Source organism: Astatotilapia calliptera, chromosome 10 (assembly GCF_964374335.1).
Source record: "Astatotilapia calliptera chromosome 10, fAstCal68.1, whole genome shotgun sequence".
Classification (NCBI taxonomy): Eukaryota; Metazoa; Chordata; class Actinopteri; order Cichliformes; family Cichlidae; genus Astatotilapia; species Astatotilapia calliptera.
The window spans coordinates 19,433,840-19,447,332 of record NC_137431.1 but is presented as its reverse complement, the minus strand read 5'-3'; positions in this window follow the sequence as shown (position 1 = coordinate 19,447,332).

The window sequence follows — 13,493 nt, the reverse complement described above, 5'->3', positions numbered from 1 at the left end:
ACAGTTTTGCAAGAGGCATACAAGCACTGTGGAAAAAGGTGTGTAAGTTCTCTAAAACTGGTTTTGTGAACACTTTGCTTTCCCTGTTAACTTTTCTAAGGTTTTGGGGATAGAGGGGATACGTGGTGAGCTTATGCTTGGGGGTTTTTTTTCCGGGATCGTAGGAGATGTTTGTGACTCGGACTCTGGATTTCCTAGTTCGGATTAAACAAATGCAAATAAAATGTAATAAACTTTTGGCTTAAAATGAGAAAAATGCTATTGATGATAAAAATTGTCTATTTTTTTTAAATTAATGAGTTGTGAAATATCATAATTTTATTAATATAATTATTTTATTAATAACATATTTTTATGGACGCCATTTGTTTTATTACTCCCTTTATTACTTCCTAGGTCATAAACCATATTTATTAAATGACTTGTTTGGCATAAGGGGTATAATATCTCTCCTCCTATCCTACAGGACACACATAGGATCTTTCTTTAAGTATTTAGGTACAAACCCAAAGCTGAAAGCATAAAGTAAAGTTGAAAACCAGCCCAAAGACACTTCAAAGCAATCACCACAGTGATACTGTAGAAACATGAACAGGTAGAAACAGGCTGCAATCCTGACTGAGAGGCTTACCAGCGAAGGCTATAGGTCTTGTTCTCTCCTCAGCAGCTGGCACCAGGGATAAGACAGCACCCAGTCCATCGTCCATCTGTGGAAGTATCAGTAGAAAGGATAAAGGGCCTCTCAAAATCAGGATGTGCCAGCACCATGTAGTTCAGGAGTGCACCTTTGAGTTCCTTTAAATGCCTTCTCGCAAGCAGTCGTGAGGGGTCAGCTCACAAAAGGTTCCAGCTTTCCCGCGGCTATGGCAGCCCTTATTCCTCCTCTTCTGACCAGCTGTTAGAGCAAAGAGTGGCTTTAAAATGCCGGTAAAATGTTACCATGCCAAGGAAGGATCTCGCTCTCCTCTCCTCCGCAACCATAACATTCATGAGGTCAGCCTTCTGAAAACTGGCCATAACCCTCCCTTTATCCTGATCAACCGAAACACCACCAGCATCCAATACATGACCCAGAAACCAAACAGCATGCACCAGTTTCAGATTGCTGGTTCCCAGGCAAGAGAAAACAATTTCCAGTCCTTTTAGGGCCTCCTCCTCTGAAGATGCAAATACCAGTAGGTCATCAAGATAACACAGGAGACTGGAAAAGTCCAAAGATGCTGAGCAGTGAGCAGTTAGAGTTATACATTACATTGTAATGTGTTACACCAAAGACTGGTAGTGAGACCTGCTATGATGTATGGTTGGAGGCTGTGGCACTAACTAAAATACAGGAGACACAATTGAAGATGCTCTGATTTTGACTGACCAGACTGACCATTTGACCAGAATGAATAAGTTTAGAAAAAACTACATCAGAGGTAAAGCTCAGAAGGAACAGTCTGGAGACAAAGTTATGAGATATTTTGGACATGTGCAGAAGACAGGTAGTGGATATAAGTGGATAACCTGAATATTGAGTTGCCAGGTAGGAGAAGAAGAGGAAGACCCCAGAGGACGTTCATGGATATAGTGAAGAAGGATTCAGAGGGGTTGGTGTGACAGAGAAAGATGCTAAGGATAGGGTGAGAAGTAGACAGACACTGCTGTGGCAACCCCTAAAGAAGGCAGCTGTAAGAAGAAGAAGAAGCTCTTTTATGTTTTAAAGCCTTCACCTTAAAATATAAAGCATTTTTAGGCGAGTGTTGTTGTGAATTGGTGCTTTATAAACAAAATTGAGCTGATGTGAGTAGATGGTAAATAGATGGTAAATGCTACTCTCTGTTCACAAGGACATCATTGTTTAGTTCAGTGCAGGTAGTTTACAGTCGACTTTCAAGCTCATTCCTTTCAAAATATTTGCAATGAGTCCTATAAGAGGGAACCTAATCGGTTAAGTGGGGGAAAAGATAACCAAACAATGAGATAAAACTGGAGATTCAGTATAATTATCTGTGGGGAATCCACTTGAAACAGCCTCTTTTAGATTTTCAAATTGTTTTCCATTATCGTTTGATACATTGTTGTTATCGCCATTTTAGGAAGCAATTCCATGTTAACTGAAAAAGAAAAAGACATTTTTAAGTCTTTTGAGATTCAGGTTTACAGTGTCTATAACCCAAACTGTTTTTTTAGTGTCCACTAACATCAACTTCAATGTTTGAGCAGGAGCATGTTTATTAGTATGTGCACAAACCAAGGTGGAGGCCAGCAGGCTATACCCCACAGGGACCAGCGAGTGCATATTGCTGTGAAGCTTCACAGTAAACATATCACTTTGTCTTCCTCTTACCCTCACTCTCGCTCTCTTGCTCTGTATCTCATTTCCCCAAACCCCGTAAAACAAGATCGACAGGGATAAAGTACAACAGGGAGAAAAAGATAAACGAGAGGACAAGTGAAAGATATGGATTTAGGAGATAAAATAACTCATTTGGGGGTAGTCTTGGAAGAATAAAGGCAGTGTGTGGGCAGACTTTGCTGACAGTGTACAATCTAGCCAATGGTAACCACTTTATATAATCTATTGAATATTTCCATCTGCAACTGTGCTATTGTTCCCACCTGAAATTGAGTCTAGCCGAACTGTTGATTGACCACACAGGATGAAGTTGCATTGAGAGCTCCGTTGGTGGTCTTTGGATAATGTCTTGCTACCTATGCTCTGGTTTCTTTAGTTTCCTCACAGTCCAGCTCCCTGCATGTTTGTGTTTTCTTGAGTAACCTGTGAGCTGAAACTGTCACTCTTTGCTGTTTGAAAGTAACAAGAAAAGTGAAAAAAAGAGTGATTGGAATCTTGCAAATGAAAACAGCAGGAGGAAGTGAAGAGTAATTGAAGAACATACTCAGGACAGAGTCCACAGTGAGCACACAGTGAAATGTAGGAGAACGCAGCTACAAATTTGCTGTGGTTAACAACACGGTGGTCGATAAGCCTCATCATGTTACCCTTCAGAAGCAAAAAGGGGAGATAGAAGATGGGCCTTTGAGATTGAGTGCCGAAGTGTGCGTGCATGTGTGTAGTTGTGCAGTACTGCAAATGAAGGCAGTGTAAAAGACATATGAGTGTATGTAGAGGGAAAGCAGAAGAGGGAGCAGACCTTTCAGCTGAAAAGGTCATTCAAATAGCTCCAATTTTCAGGCTAATCAGAGAGGGACGTGGTGGACACTAATCGGCTGGTCAGAAGGTTGTGAAAGGTCACTGAAAGGTTATAAAGGTCACGGTAACCCAGCACAGATCACCTGTCCATCATCCCTGTAGATGACCTATCCTTGCAAGGTGAGTGAGAGAGTGAGACGGAGGAGAGCTGTTAATGCCTCAGTGTCGAACACATTTCTCTTGGGTGAGGCTTGCACAGTATTTACTCAAAATAGGCACAGCTCATCTGGCCAGGATAGAAATTAGCCTCATAAGAGGAGATAACAAGAAAGGAAGAAAGTAATTTATAGCAGCAACACAGGACTGCAGGAAAGACAGATGGAAGCGAGATGGAAAAAATATGTTTGCAATTAAAGCAACCCAGAAGACTCCCTCTCTGGATAACATGCGGCAATATGTATTTCTCTGAAAAGATTAACAGAAACAATAACAGACTGCCTATTAGAAAAAAAACCTCACAAGACATAAGAACCTTATATGATATTTAAATATTTAAATCTTTTGAATAAAATCCCACATCACCTTTTTACTGATGCAAGCAACTTCTATGAATTATAAGGAAAAGTCACATTTTTCCAAAAAAAAAAAAGCTGTGTACTAGGTCAGAGTGCAGACTTTGACATTTCCTAGTATTTACTCAAGACTGTGATTGTTTTACCCAGCAGTCGGTTTTAATCATGGAATAAAATCGGCAAACAATGACTGGTCACCTGCCAGACTTACCAGTAAGTAGATACTAAACAACATTTGGCAGATGAGTGAATGGGCAGACAGATGGTGGCTGACCGGTGTTGACATCTAAAGCAGGGAAAAAGACCATATTTGGCTGGGAGATTTCACAGGAGTCAAACCTGATATGGCGATAATTTATTCACTTTTTCATGTTACATAACTACAGATCTTATTTTGATAGCAAATAGCAGTCGACAGGAGATGTGGAAGCCATGAATTATGGATGAGACGCTCTGTTTGTTTTATGTGAGAAGCCCCTTTTTGACTCTCTGACGCTCATATCAGGTACAGAGAAGTGGATGTTTAAAAATCCCCTCTAGACATCTTTTAAGATATTTAAAAATTATTCGGCTGTGAATCACAATTAGTGTCTGATGTGAATTTTAAAAAATGGAATCAACCCATTAAAAAAATTATCAAACGAAGCAAATTGTTCCTTATGAAAAAATATTCTGAATATTTAGTTTCTTTGCTGTTTTAAGTATACACATTATTGGGCAAGCACTGGGTTTTAATACAGGTTAACTCTCAGGCTTTTCTCCCAACAACAAATCAAAAACACACTTGTGACAACATAATGACCTTCTAATGGCAAACTGCGCAAACATCATCTTGCACAGGAAGCTGTTATGAGTGTAGGAGAGGTTAAATAGGATGTGACTTCTCTGATTGATGCTTTTTCACAGTCTCTTTATAAGTTTTTTCTACATATTGGGGTGGCTGTGGCTCAGGAGGTAGAGCAGGTCGTCTAAGGCTACACGGTCAGTGGATCGATTGCCTGGCTACTTTTCATGTCAAACTATCCTTTGACATCCAGACTGAATAATGCATAAAACAAAATGCTTAGGCACAGATAAAGTTCTCATGTGAATGAGGCTTGTAGTAAAAAGTGCTTTGATCACTCAGTTAGTGTAGAAAAGTGCTATATACGTCCATTTACCATGTTATGTCTGAGATTTCACACAGCTTCTGTAAGAGGCTGGAGTATGGCACAGCAAAGCATCTTCCATAGAAGAAAGATAGAAATGACACTAAATCACTCTTATTTTAGCTCAGCTGCACTGGATAACTATTAAGTTTGGAAAAGATTCTTTTTAAATACTCCATGGATTAGCTTGCAAGGTATTACAGATTTTTTTAATGGTGTGTTTTGCCTCCAGGTCTCTGAGCTCATCATCACAACTTCTCTTAGTCCATTCTTCTCACCTAAAACCTAAAGGTCAGCAGGACTTTGCTCTTATTGCCACCAGGCTCTGCTATAGTCTGGCTTCCCATGTGAGAACCTGTTTTAACATGTGACAATTTGAAATTGGCTCTGAGGGCCTACCTATTTTCAATTGCTTCAACTGTAGCTCTCATAGTTTGGTCAAACTCACTGTAAATGTTTTTTTATTGTTCTTTTTATTTGACTGTTTATCAGATTTTAGTTATATTTAATTTGTATTTTTTGACATTTTCTTCTTTTTCCTTCAAATTACAAATGCTGTTATATTGTCTGTTTATGGGAGTTTTGTATTTTGTAATTGGGTTTTGGAGACCAGGATTGAAACAGGAGTGTGTCAGGAAATTACTTTGAGTTAACATCTGTTGCTTTAATGGGCTTTATAAATCAAATTAAGTTAACTTTACTAAATTTACTAGCGACCAGTCCCAACAAAAGTTGCCTCAAGACGCTTTATAGGTAAAAGCCATATGATAATTGACTCCATATGGGAAAAAATAACTCCCTTTCATTACGACCATACTCAGAGAAGTGCAGCCATCTGCAGCAAAAGGTTGTGCTGTTATGGAAAATAGAAGAGAAGAGCATAGAGACATGAGGACAAAACACAAACACAAAGAGAAGACAAAATTTTATTGACAGGTTGTACTGGAAGAACAGAACAAAAACAGTAGCACAGCTAAGTGCTGGATCAGGGTGACCTGATCCAGGACTTACTATAATTTTGATTTAAAAAAAAAACCATTTAGGCCAATCTTAAAAGTAATGGGTACTTTGGGTATGAAAAGGAAAAAAAAAAACACTTGGACACTGGTAGCATAATGGACAGGTTTTTGGTGGGGCTCCCACACAAACGCAAAACAGGAGATGCAGCATCGCTGAATATGTTTCCAAACCAACTTCCTTCAAGCCAAAGACTATAAAATATGATGAAGCATATCTTCCCTTTGGTTTCACCTGCACAAGTGCCAAGGTAGGTCTCCCCTGCAGAATTGGTTTTCCCTTTGGGAGCACACGCGGTGCTCTCCAAATCACTGACAAACAGTATCCCACATTCTTGAAAAATGTATTGATAGCAATGTTGAATATTATTACACAGGAAAAAACAACTGCAATGTATAAAACAAAGTCTGGACAGTAACGTGTATTTAGAATACACATAATTCCATAATTCCCTATGTGCCTATATGTTGTCAGTACAAACAATGGTAGTAAGAAACAATTTTACAATGTTTTTTTAAGCATTATCACCACTTTGACTTTCAGATCAATCTATTGACCTTTAAGGAGAGGTCAGAGGTCAAGTGTGACATAATATCTTTATACTGTACATGTACTTTTTACATGTTGGTAATGCATACCACACTTGTAAAAATCATAGTTTCTAAGTTATAAGGCCTTTTGTCAATTTTTAACCTACTAATCATTAAGCTGATTTTGAAGACCTTGATGGATGTAAGCCAAATTTGAATGGATTGTTAAGAATGGAGTTATATGCACGCACGCACGCACATGGTACTTGGTAACCGTGTGGTTGCACTGATGCATGTACACAGTTAAAGTTTTAGCTGTGCAGTAGCAGCTTTATTTACTGATTATAACAATAAATATGTAGTTAATATGTAATTATAATTATAATACATAATTTTCTTCCCAAATAAGCATGGTGTTTGTACAGTGCTCAGGTGGGATGTGGTAAAGAAGCTGAATCTGATGGCTTTTTTATACCAACATGAATAATCGCAATAAACTTCTTTTCCAAAATTACAACCTCTGGGAGAAAAGAAAAAGGTTCTTAGATATTATTTTTTAAGCAGTTTTGTATCTGATTTGACTTTTGGCTCCATAAACATTATTGATGTCTTAGTGACACAACCTGATCTAGTTCCCAGAGCCATAAATACTGATGTTTTGTCAAAGTCACCATATCATACACAAGGTGTCCTACTTCCCACCACCTGACACCCCAGGTTTAAGCAACGTTGAGATGATTGTGTCAACTTTAACCTTAAGGGCCACTTGGTGTGATATTATACGCAATATTTAAGTGTGATTTTCTTTCATTCTGCAGTGTCAATGGAGAATTGTACTTAGTAGTCAGTATAAACTTTTAATGATATAAGTTTACATATGATAGAATACTGCATGATGACCTTTTGATGACTTAGACTGTTGTTCACTACAAGACTTGTTCTGTTCTCTTTTATCAGTTTCTTTCCATAGCAATAATAAGAGCTGAATACTCTTATTGCCACTCCCTACCAGGAAGAGGAAAGCTGAACACTTTTATCTTCGCTCCCTAACAAGAAGAGGGTGCGTCCTTCAGAATCACACACACACACACACACACACACACACACACACACACACACACACACACACACACACACACACACACACACACACACACCTACATACGCATCAACATTCCTCTGTCTGTGAACAGACGTATTCATTATTGTATTACCCTTGTATATAAATAAAGACAGGAGCAATCTCAGAGCACACATCACAGGACCCCTCTCTCGTGTGAGCGCTCTGTGATGGCCCTTGCAAGTAAAAACTGCAGCGTGTGTGTTTCTACTACCTAACCAAGTAGTTTTTGGTGCCTGTACCTTGCAGGTACCACTTTCAGAAGTGAAAGTGAAATGTAAGAATGAAGAAACACAGCTAAGTTTATGGCAACACACACCACAGCTTCTCCATGGCTTATAGTCCTTTGCTACAAGCTGGAGTCTGTTCAGAACTCAGCTGCTTGTATTCGTACCTGAACTAAGTCCTGACAACACATCACCCCCACCCTTATGCACCTCCACTGGCTCCTGGTAAAGTCCCATATTTCCTATAAAATCCTGCTCCTCACCAACAAATCCTTTAATGCCCTTGCTCCACAGTACCTACTGGACCTTCTTCTCCTCTACACCCCATCTCAGACACGGCGTTCTCCATGGGACAGAGGCTGCTGCTCCCACTCTATGAAACATGCTTACCCCTAAGATCTGCAATTCCCCATCTCTGGACATTTTCAAAAAGCAGCTGAAATGTCACCTATTCACTCTAGCCTTTGGGCTTCGGCTCTTGTGTAGTATATTGGGTTCTTAAAATATCCTATATAAATACTAGGCCTACTACTATTATTTTTCTTACTGAAAATGAATCCATTGATGCATGGAGATTTTTGAGAAATACAGAACATATATATTTCTAAGACAACATGGCTATTTGTATAAATGCATCATGTTGATGTTCTCCTTACATGGAGCCATGTCATATACACAAGTGCTTTTAATATTCTGTGCAAATTAATACGGTTCTTTGGATTGCTATTTACAATAGTGCTAGACAAAAGCTTATATATATATATGTGTGTGTGTGTGTGTGTGTGTGTGTGTGTGTGTGTGTGTGTACACATATATATATACACACACACACACACACACACACTTGTTTGTGTGATATTTCAAGCTTAAAATAACATCTTTGACCTGGTCTTGAGATTAATCTTCCTTCAAATTTTCTGGTTGTTTCATAAAGGGCAATCAATTTTTCCATTTCTCATTTTGAATATTAACAAAACAAAACATTGTTATGCTCTTAAAAATCACATTTATCTGTATTTTATTGCCATGGCCGTTTCCATTTCTTTCTTCCTTCCTTTTTTGTGATTGTTGTGTTACTCAATCACTCAGAGTTGATTTGGTTCTGGTCCGGCAATTTAAAAACACCGTAAAAGTTAAATTAACTGAAGTGTTTACTTTCACATCTCGGGGTAAAATTAACACTCATGATTTGCGTCCCATAATATTCCCGTGTCAATTCACTCAGGAGGAACATCTTTGAAAAAGCTGCTGCTGTTTAGAACAGTGTATATGCTTTACAGTTGCTTTTTTTTTTTTTTTTAAATCATATTGCAATGTAGAAAATCAGTATAAATCAGGCAGCTTTTTTTAAAAGTATTGTTGAGAGAAGGAAAAGATGATTAGAAATAAATAGATATTGGAGAACATAACAAAATTATAAAGAAAAAAACAGAGAAATACTGATATTATTTCCATGATGTGATCCTGCTGTATTTACTATATTCAGCAGTAAGATATTGACAAACTAAGGCAACAGTCACACAGGCCTCAGCTGAGTCAGTGACTTGTTCCTTAGGAAAAATATGGATTTCCTGGCATGTAGGCAAGTGGGAGCTGGATGTTGCTGGGTGAAATTGGTTGAGATTTGTCTGCAAAACCTCACCAACTACTTAGTGAAACATGGAAAAGTGAACTGGACAAGCTCTGCTTTAAAAGTAAAAGTTGTGCCTTAATACAACAGATTCGATATGATTTAAACAACCATTTCTTCAAACAGCATCTAAAGAAGGAAAAACTGGTGTTTTTGATGGACAGTAGAGCAGATAGTGAAAGCAATTACCTTTCAGGCAGTTAAAAGTAGGAAAAGTTTTCATATTTTAGTGTTGGCTTTATATTTCTATTAGTTTAGTCACTAGCTTTATGTCTTTGTGTCTGGGATCTTAACACTCACGTAATATCTCTGTGATGGATCCAGGCGTTGACTTAAAAACTAACCTGCACACCATTCCTTAACTTGGACTAAATATCCTGCCGTCAAGTAATCCGCTGGTTCCTTACTTCTTCGGTGAATGAAACTGTTATCACGCTGGCTTTCTCTCATCAAATGGAAAGCCATGTTATATGATACCACAGGAGTCAACTGACAATTTAGACATTTATGACACAGAAGTGATGCTCTGTGAGAAATCATTTCTAAAGACCTGACCTTTTCCAAGCTCAGTCCACCTCAGTCTACAAATCTGATATCAATAATCATTAACATTGAGTGGTTTGTTGTGGAAAATTGATGAAACTGTGAAAAATGTGGAGTGGATGTTATTAAGTACTGGAATGCACCAGCAAAGCACCAGTAAAGAGTTGTGAGCTGGGCAGTACCAGACCACAGGTTTTTGTAAACCTGTAAACCAGCTCAGGCTTGGCCTGGCTGCTGGAGTCAGAGCCCAACGGTGAGCAAGATATCCCTCATGTGTATAGACTGATTGTACAATATTACAGCTTTGACCATTTACTTTGCTCTCATGAATGAAATCTGTGCACATTGAATTTCAACCAAATTACTCCAAATGTGAATAATTTAATTTCATAAATGGAGAAAAAAAACCGGGCAGATGGTCCAGTGCATTGATAAAAGAGATACACAAGAGGAGTTCATTTCACATTTCTAGCATGAATTGCTAGCTAAGCTAGAGCACAGAATCACAGTTTAAATACATAAATCAGCCTCGCTCGCCTCTTAGTTTTGTTTCACCTGTTAGTGTGAGACAACTTAGACTTTTATGCTAGTACAAATCCCCACTGAACTATAATACAGTAATCCTTATTTAATCTTTGAGCTGCACGCAACCTCCACACAACTAAAGGTCTAATCAGCCGGGGTAATTGAAAACACCTGTGTGCGTGCGTGTGTGTGTGTGTGTGTGTGTGTGTGTGTGACCTGTGAAGGTCAGGGATTTGTTTTATGTAAAAAAATCAACTCATAGTCTAGACATTCATTTAACAAAATAATGCCATTTTGATCACTCAAGTTCTCTTTTGTCCTTATGATATTGGTGAGTGTATCTATCATTGTTGATCATGTACATTATTGCCAATTACATAGAAATTTACATCTTGTTTTTTTTAATAATCCACGCTAAAAATATGTGAAAATATTCACAAGCAAGATTCAAAAATAGATAATAAGATGCTGATCATAATGTTTACCATGCTTACCATGTTAGTTTAGTATTTAATGTAATGAATCTCCCCATGGCCCTGATGCCCACAGACAGGCCTGTCTGTAGTATGTCATTTAACGAGCACCAATCATGAATACAACATACGGTAAGTCTGATAAAACATTAACAGAAGCTAAGGTTGTGTATTTGGCTTGCAGCTGTTTGTAGGAGTCTTCTTCTGCGTTCATTAAACAAATGCATTTTCACTAGCTTCCCTTTAGCATCAGGATTTGTGATGAGAGTCTCCAAAGCAAGAGCGTTGCAGACATTTATGCATGTAGCACAACAGGGCTAACAAGTATTCACATATACTAGTTTAAATGATTTGTTACACACTGATCATTGTCCATCAGAGCAAAAATATTTTTCATGGGATTTTTTCTTCATATTTTTGCTTTAATTGAAGGTCAGTGGGCATATTTACAGGACTAATTATTGCACCATTGTTCTGTGGATGTACGTTTCCAATAATCATACTATATAGGATGAAGCGACCTCTTTGATCCTACACTTGGCTGGAACCAGATCCATGTCAGTTGTCAAATTAGCAAATGAGTCACATTTGTACCAGCCACAGCTGGAAGCTTATGATCAAGATTCAATTAGTGACTATGGTGAACACAGTAAACTGTTAAGCATCTAAGGAGCTAGATATTTTTCACTGGAGTTCATCAGGTGAGACCATCACAGTCTTTACAAGAGAGCCGATACTCAATTTTACCACAAGGATAGAAACACTAATCATGATGCAATGTTTGGGGACCATTCTTAATTTCGTTGTACCTGTGACAACGACAATAAAGTTTCTGATTCTGATTCAAAGGAAATGTTTATGTCTGCTGGGTCTGTAACCTGGAAACTTACATGCTAACAGTAACAACCTTTTTCTTTTTTTTCAGCTTTTTTTCTATCAAGTAGGGGGGAAAAGCAGTTTGTAGTCTTCGGTGAATGCCTTCCTGTTTCTAATGCACACAAATAACACTAAGCAATGACAAAACTTGCATTTATTTTTAAAGAGGTTCAGAGAAGGTAATGCAATCTTGCATGTCCAGATAATGGTTGCAACAAAACTAAAGACTACATCGAATTCATACCTATACATGAACTCTCATACTAATTATTCATGTTAATGCTAGCATGGTCAGAATACAGGAAAATTATATAGACTAGTAAATCCTCTGATCAAATCAAAATGCAATGCCTCCTGTGAGAGAAATGTTCCCCAAAGATCAGTACACAATACAACCAAAGAGAAATATCACTTAAGAAATGCAGGGAAACTGTAATTACTTTCATCAACGTTTTGTCCATTTGTGTGATTTACATAAATGTAATGATTCTATTATACTGTTACACATTCAAATAAACATTCGGGGACATTCACCCATACAAGTTATCAACATCATTCATATAAGAGTTAGCTGTGGGTTATTGCTTTGACAGGTTAATAGTAAGGATCATTAAATTTCAAACCAGAGGTGAAAACTGGAGAAAATGAGAACTATAGTAAGAGCACAGGCCTTGTACAAAGTGGACCAACCAAAGGGTAATGAAAGCAAGTGGATTCACCTTTTGTACTTATTAACATGTGTGATATAGATGTCAATAACTGATGTACAATGACTAATTTGTTATTGTGCCATTAAGTTATTACTATTATTATATAGCTAATTAGTTATTGTACTATTTGTATTATTATGAGTTAATCTCGTTCAAAAGAAAAATCCCTAATACCTGTAAGCATGTGTTCACTCTTTAATTGTTTGCACACAAAAATTCTTGAAATTTTTGGACAAACTTAGTGTATGCTTATGTCTTAAAGTAATAACAAACTGCATCTTTACTATGTTGTGCAGTTCTTGCCAAAGTGGATTTTAATATTAAATGAATTTGGCTTAAAACTGCCTCAACATAACTGATTCTCTCACATAAGTATTGAAATTGCTATTACCACATACCTAGAATATCTGTAAAGAACTTTATAGAAGCATGGGCTCAACTAAATTGAACAAAAAAATATTGGAAAAAACGTTGCCGATGAGTCTCAATTTCTGCTGTGATATTTGGACAGTAGGTTCAGAATTTGTCATACACAACATGAAAGAATGGATCCATCCTGTCTTCTATCTATTGTGCAGGCTTCTGCTGCAGGTTTGGTGTGGTGTGGGGGATGTTTTCTTGTCAGACTTTAGGTCCCTTACTACCAGCTGTGCATCACTCAATCGCCACAGCCTACCTGAGGATTGCTGCTGACCATGTCCATCTCTTTCTGATCAGTGCACTGTTCTTCTATAGCTGTTTTTAAGTATTTCAAGCTAGTTTGTTGTACTTGAAAATCAGTTTATTGTACTTAAACTGCCTCACTTCAGTAGAGGACCTTTAGGATGTGGTGGAACTGGAGATTCGCAACATGGATGTGCTGCCAATAGCAGCAACTGTAGGATGCTATCTAGCAAGGTGGACCTAATAAAAAGTCTTGTAAGACTATATCTCAAATGTCCATAGCCCTTTGTCTTCTTCATGTGATAATTTCCTTGCAATGT